The sequence below is a fragment of the Triticum aestivum genome, chromosome 3B (assembly GCF_018294505.1).
Source record: "Triticum aestivum cultivar Chinese Spring chromosome 3B, IWGSC CS RefSeq v2.1, whole genome shotgun sequence".
Classification (NCBI taxonomy): domain Eukaryota; kingdom Viridiplantae; phylum Streptophyta; class Magnoliopsida; order Poales; family Poaceae; genus Triticum; species Triticum aestivum.
This window is the reverse complement of record NC_057801.1, coordinates 741969994-741977674: the sequence shown is the minus strand read 5'-3', so window position 1 is coordinate 741977674 and position 7681 is coordinate 741969994.

Sequence of the window (7681 nt, the reverse complement as noted above, 5' to 3'; positions counted from 1 at the left end):
GGTGGCCTCATATATGTAATTGACACCAATTTGTTACTATCCTATTTGTACTTCAGAAACAAGTACATTATGATTGGTGATGACGATTTAGTCAGAAACAGGAGATTAGGAGATGCATTCTGGATTATAAATTCAAAAAAGATGTGATATATAGCATGATAAAATGGATACACCAAAAAATGTTCTACCGACCATAAGTTGTGTTTTATTCTTCCCATGATTCTGCACCCCATTGCTTTGAACGCCCTAACCATGAATCCAAGTTCTATTGATATTGCCATCTTGTGAGGTATGAAAGTCAAAATTTGGCATAGTATCATGTAAGATTATTATGTGCGTATGTTCTTTACTGTGACGGTTGTTGATATGGAAAACGGAGGTGAAGTACGAGTTTCTAGACAGACTAATTTGATTATGCCTATTTATTAGTATTAGTATGTTTTATAGGTTTATCAGAGGAATGAAGCTATTGCTCCATTTTTATGAGTTTGGTTCTACAGGAGTGTTGTGTTTTTTATGTGACACAAGTTGATATCCAGTACTATTTCATCATGTCCTGTGTGAATCTGCGATAGGGATGGAAAGGTCATCTTTTCTTTGTAAAGCTAATCCATATTTTGTTGATGTCATTTTATAAAAAAGTTATTCATTAACTTATTTTATGTTCACATATCTATGTAACTTGTTTTGGTATCATTTTTAGTTGGACAATCATTATGGTCTTCACTTGTAAGGGATTTTTAATATTTTTGCCGAATATTTTTGGACCACTCTTATTGTTATATAGTTAAAATCAAGTTGAACTGAGTAGTAGATATCCAAATAAACCGAAGATAAACGACATTTGCTCTTAAAGTCAACATTAATTTAAATCTAGAATCTTCAACATGGCCACACGCGTGAAACTGCCTGATCCGTTTTTTTCGAAAAGGGGGGACTCCCCGGCCTCTGCATCAGAGCGATGCATACGGCCATCTTATTAAATAAACAAATATGTTCAACAAGGTCTTAAAGTCTCAAATGAAAATAAAGGAGAGCTCACAAAGAGCCAAAGGGCCAAAAATAAACTAGCCACAAAAATCCACAACCGGCTGGCAAAAGAGAGATAGGTAAACTAATTGTCTATCCTATTACATGACCGCCATCCAAACCGGTTGAAGATATCCCGTGCTACCATCTTCCAGCGGATAGATCCAGTAACCAAACGCTCTCTGGCCTCCGTCGAAGTGAGTAGCGACCACATACGGATCAACGCAGTGGCTCGGAAAATAACCTTCAAAAAAAGAATATTTGTTGTTCTATTAAAAACCAAATTATTTCTGCAGTTCCAGACTGCCCACAATAAAGCACAAACTCCTACGCGAATGTGTCTCGCTATTTCGGGCTCTATCCCGTTAAGCCACGTTCCAAATAACATGTTGACAGAACTCGGTGGAGTAATATTAAATGCAATATGGATCGTCCACCATAGAACTTTGGCTAACGGGCAATCAAGAAAAAGGTGTTTGATAGTTTCATCCCGATCACAAAAACTACACCTAGTAGGTCCTGTCAAATTACGCTTTGCCAAATTGTCCTTGGTTAATATTACTTGTTTATGAACAAACCACATAAACACTTTGATTTTCAAAAGAACTTTGACAGCCCAAACATGTTTGGAACTAGGAATCGAGTTTGAATTGATAACATCAAGATACATGGATTGAACTCTAAAGTCTCCAGACCTAGTAAGCTTCTAGCGTAATTTATCGGGCCGTTGAGATAGCTGAACCTCCATCAGTCTACTTACTAGATGAAGCCATTCTTCCCAACGATTGCCAACTAGCGTCCTTCTGAACTGAATATTAAGGGGGGTGGATTGAAGTACCGTTGCAACAAATGCATCACATCGTTGAACAATACAATACACAGACGGGTATTGAATGGCAAGGGGGGTCTCTCCAAGCCAAGTATCCTCCCATAATTGCGTACTAGCACCGTTGCCAATAATAAACTTTGTCCTATTAAACAATGTTAATTTGACTTTCATAAGACCTTTCCAAAAAGGTGAGTTAGTCGGCCTGGCTGTCACCTCGGACAAAGCTTTGGAGTGAAGATACTTGCTACGAAGGATCTGCGCCCAAGTGGCATCAGTCTCTATCGATAACTTCCACGGCCACTTGCTGAGAAGACACCTATTCTTGACCTCAAGATTCTCAATGCCAAGACCCCCTTGGTATTTCAGCCGACAGATGATGTCCCATTTGGCAAGTCTGTATTTTCTTTTTAGTTCATCGCTCTGCTAGAAGAATCGTGATCGATAGAAGTCCAGTATTTTCCTAACTCCAACTGGGACTTCGAAGAACGAAAAAATAAATATAGGCATACTCGTGAGAACCGAGTTTATCAGAATTAATTGGCCTCTGTATGCCATGAGCTTGCCCTTCCAGCAACTCAGTTTTTTTTCAAAGCGGTCCTCGATACACTTCCATTCTTTGTTTGTCAGCTTACGATGGTGGATTGGTATAGCTAAGTACGTAAAAGGTAAAGTCCCCAATTCGCACCCAAACAATTGCCTATACGCCTCTTGTTCTTCATTGGCTCTACCAAAGCAAAACAATTCGCTTTTGTGAAAGTTAATCTTTAACCCGGTCAATTGTTCAAATAAGCATAACACCAGCTTCATATTTCTCGCTTTTGCCAAGTCATGTGTTGGGGAACGTAGCAGAAATTCAAAATTTTCCTACGTGTCACCAAGATCTATCTATGGAGAAACCAGCAACGAGGGGAAGGAGAGTGCATCTACATACCCTTGTAGATCGCTAAGCGGAAGCGTTCAAGAGAACGGGGTTGAAGGAGTCGTACTCGTCGTGATCCAAATCACCGGAGATCCTAGTGCCGAACGGACGGCACCTCCGCGTTCAACACATGTACAGCCCAGTGACGTCTCCCACGCCTTGATCCAGCAAGGAGAGAGGGAGAGGTTGAGGAAGACTCCATCCAACAGCAGCACGACGGTGTGGTGGTGGTGGAGGAGCGTGGCAATCCTGCAGGGCTTCGCCAAGCACCTGCGGGAGAGGAGGAGGTGTCACGGGAGGGAGGGAGGTGCCAGGGCTTCAGGTATGGCTGCCCTCCCTCCCCTCCACTATATATAGGGGCAAGGGAGAGGGGGGAGGCGCAGCCTTGCCCCTTCCTCCAAGGAAGGGGTGCGGCCAAGGGGGGGAGGAGTGCCTCCCATGTCAAGTGGAGGCCCTCCCCCTTAGGGTTCCCCCCCCCCATGCGCATGGGCCCTGGGGGGGCTGGTGCCCCTGGCCCATTAAGGCTAGGGCGCCCCCTTACAGCCCATGCTGCTGTATTGGACGTGGTGGAACAGTTTCCGGACCTCTGGACCCTTCCGGAATCCTCCGGAACCTTCTGGAAGCTTCCCGGTACAATACCGAAAAAACCCGAACTTTTTCCGGAACCCGAACAACAACTTTCCATATATAAATCTTTACCTTCGGACCATTCCGGAACTCCTCGTGACGTCCGGGATCTCATCCGGGATCTCGTCCGAGAGGTTTTAGTCAACAGATCTGTAACATTTAGATCTGTATGTAATTCGCAAATATCTAGGTCATATTGTAAATGATGCTTCCACGCTCCACTTGGAGCTATTCCAAATGGTTGCTCCACTATACGTATCCGATTTGCTACTCAGAGTCACTCGGATAGGTGTTAAAGCTTGCATCGACGTAACCATTTACGTCAAACTCTTTATCACCTCCATAATCAAGAAACAAATCCTTATTCCTCTAAGGATAATTTTGACCGCTATCTGGTGATCCACTCCTTGATCACCTTTGTACCCTCTTGCCAGACATGTGGCAAGGCACACATCAGGTGCGGTACTTAGCATAGCATAATGTAGAGCCTACGTCTAAAGCATAGGGGACAACCTTCGTCCTTTCTCTCTTTTCTGCCGTGGTCGAGCTTTAACTCTTAATTTCGTACCTTACAACTCAGGCAAGAACTCCTTCTTTGACTGATCCATCTTGAACACTTTCAAGATGATGTCAAGGTACGTGCTCATTTGAAAGTATTATTAAGCATTTTGATCTATCCGTATAGATCTCGATGCTCAATGTTCAAGTAGCTTAATCCAGGTTTTCTATTGAAAAACACTTTTCAAATAACCCTATATGCTTTCCAGAAATCATTTCTGAACAACAATATGTCAACAACATATACTCATCAGAAATTCTATAGTGCTCCCACTCACTTCTTTGGAAATACAAGTTTCTCATAAACTTTGTATAAACCCAAAATCTTTGATCATCTTATCAAAGTGCACATTCCAACTCCGAGATGCTTACTCCAGTCCATGGAAGGATCGCTAGAGCTAGCATACCTTTTAGCATCCTTAGGATCGACAAAACTTTTCTGATTGTATCACATACAACCTTTCCTTACGAAAACTGGTAAGGGAACTCGTTTTGACATCCATCTGCCAGATTTCATAAATGCAGCTAATGCTAACATGAATCCGACGGACTTAAGCATCGCTACGGATGAGAAAATCTCATCGTAGTCAACTCCTTGAACATGTGAAAAACTCTTCTCCACAAGTCGAGCTTCATAGATGGTGACATTACCATCCACGTCCGTGCTCTTCTTAAAGATCCATTTATCTCAATGGCTTGCCGATCATCGGGCAAGTCCACCAAAGTCCATGCTTTGTTCTGATACATGGATCCTATCTCGGATTTCATGGCTTCTAACCATTTGTCGGAATTTGGGCCCACCATCGCTTCTCCATAGCTCGTAGGTTCATTGTTGTCTAGCAACATGACCTTCAAGACAGGATTACTGTATCACTCTGAAGTAGTACGTATCCTTTTCACCCTACGAGGTACGGTAGTGACTTGATCCGAAACTTCATGATCACTATCATAAGCTTCCACTTCAATTGGTGTAGGTCCCACAGGAACAACTTCCTGTTCCCTAATACACACTGGTTGAAGTGATGGTTCAATAACCTCATCAAGTCTCCACCATCCTCCCACTCAACTTTTCGAGACAAACTTTTCTCGAGAAAGGACCCGATTCAACAAACAATCCTATTGCTTTCGGATCTGAATTAGGAGGTATACCCAACTATTTTTGGGTGTCCTATGAAGATGCATTTTATCCGCTTTGGGTTCGAGCTTATCAACCTGAAACTTTTTCACATAAGCGTCGCAGCCCCAAACTTTTAAGAAACGACAACTTAGGTTTCTCCAAACGGTGTCGTCTCAACGGAATTACGTGGTACCCTATTAAAGTGAGTGCGGTTGTCTCTAATGCCTAACCCATGAACGATAGTGGTAATTCGATAAGAGACATCATGGTACGCACCATATCCAATAGGGTGCAACTATGATGTTCGGACACACCATCACACTATGGTGTTCCAGGCGGTATTAATTGTGAAACAATTTCCACAATGTCTTAATTGCGTGCCAAAGCTTGTAACTCGGATACTCATCTCTATGATCATATCATAGATATTTTATCCTCTTGTCACGATGATCTTCAACTTCACTCTGAAATTACTTGAACCATTCAATAATTCAGACTTGTGTTTCATCAAGTAAATATACTCAGTATCTACTCAAATCATCTGTGAAGTAAGAACATAACAATATTCACTGCATGCCTCAGCACTCATTGGACTGCACACATCAAAATGTGTTGCTTCCAACAAGTTGCTATCTTGTTCCATTTTACTGAAAAATGAGGCTTTTTAGTCATCTTGCCCATGTGGTATGATTTGCATATCTCAAGTAATCCAAAATCAAGTGAGTCCAAACGATCCATCCGCATGGAGTTTCTTCATGCGTATACACCAATAGACATGGTTCGCATGTCTCAAACTTTTCAAAAACGAGTGAGTCCAAAGATCCATCAACATGGAGCTTCTTCATGCGTTTTATACCAATATGACTTACATGGCAGTGCCACAAGTAAGTGGTACTATCATTACTATCTTATATCTTTTGGCATAAAAATGTGTATCGCTACGATCGAGATTCAATAAACCATTCAGGTTTAATACTAATCTTGATGGTAGAGGGAGCGTGCGATGTTTGATCACATCAAACTTGGAAACACTTCCAACATATATCGTCAGCTCACCTTTAGCTAGTCTCCGTTTATTCCGTAGCTCTTTTATTTCGAGTTACTAACACTTAGCAACTGAACCGGTATCTTAATACCCTGGTGCTACTAGGAGTACTAGTAAAGTACACATTAACATAATGTATATCCAATATACTTCTATCGACTTTGCCAGCCTTCTCATCTACCAAGTATCTAGGGTAATTCTGCTCCAGTGGTTGTTCCCCTTATTACAGAAGCACTTAGTCTCGGGTTTGGGTTCAACCTTGGGTTTCTTCACTAGAGCAGCAGCTGATTTGCCGTTTCATGAAGTATCCCTTCTTGCCCTTGCCCTTCTTGAAACTAGTGGTTTCACCAACCATCAACAATTGATGCTCCTTCTTGATTTCTACTTTCGCGGTGTCAAACAACGCAAATACCTCAAGGATCATCATTTCTATCCCTGATATGTTATAGTTCATCACGAAGCTCTAGCAGCTTGGTGGCAATGACTTTGGAGAAACATCACTATCTCATCTGGAAGATCAACTCCCACTCGATTCAAGTGATTGTTGCACTCAGACAATCTGAGCACAAGCTCAACGATTGAGCTTTTCTCCCTTAGTTTGTAGGCTAAGAAAATCGTCGGAGGTCTTATACCTCTTGACGTGGGCACGAGCCTGAAATCCCAATTTCAGCCCTCGAAACATCTCATATGTTTCGCAACGTTTCGAAAACGTCTTTGGTGCCTCTACTCTAAACCATTTAACTGAACTATCACGTAGTTATCTAAACGTGCATGTCCGATGTTCGCAACATCCACAAATGACGTTTGGGGTTCAGCACACTGAGCGGTGCATTAAGGACATAAGCTTTCTACTGTCCGCATAATCGCTACTTTCAACTTTCAACTATATTTTCTCTAGGAACATATATAAAACAGTAGAACTAAAGCGCGAGCTATGACATGATTTGCAAAAGATCTTTTGACTATGTTCAGGATAATTAAGTTCATCTTATGAACTCCCACTCAGATAGACATCCCTCTAGTCATCTAAGTGATTACATGATCCGAGTCAACTAGGCCGTGTCCGATCATCACGTGAGACGGACTAGTCATCATCGGTGAACATCTTCATGTTGATCGTATCTACTATACAACTCATGCTCGACCTTTCGGTCTCTGTGTTCCGAGGCCATGTCTGTACATGCTAGGCTCGTCAAGTTAACCCTAAGTGTTTTGCATGTGTAAAACTGTCTTACACCCGTTGTATGTGAACGTAAGGATCTATCACACCCGATCATCACGTGGTGCTTCGAAACGACGAACTTTAGCAACGGTGCACAGTTAGGGGAGAACACTTCTTGAAATTGTTGTAAGGGATCATCTTATTTACTACCGTCGTTCTAAGTAAATAAGATGCATAAACATGATAAACATCACATGCAATCAAATAGTGACATGATATGGCCAATATCATTTTGCTCCTTTTGATCTCCATCTTCGGGGCTCCATGATCATCATCGTCACCGGCATGACACCTATGATCTCCATCATCATGATCTCCATCATCGTGTCTTCATG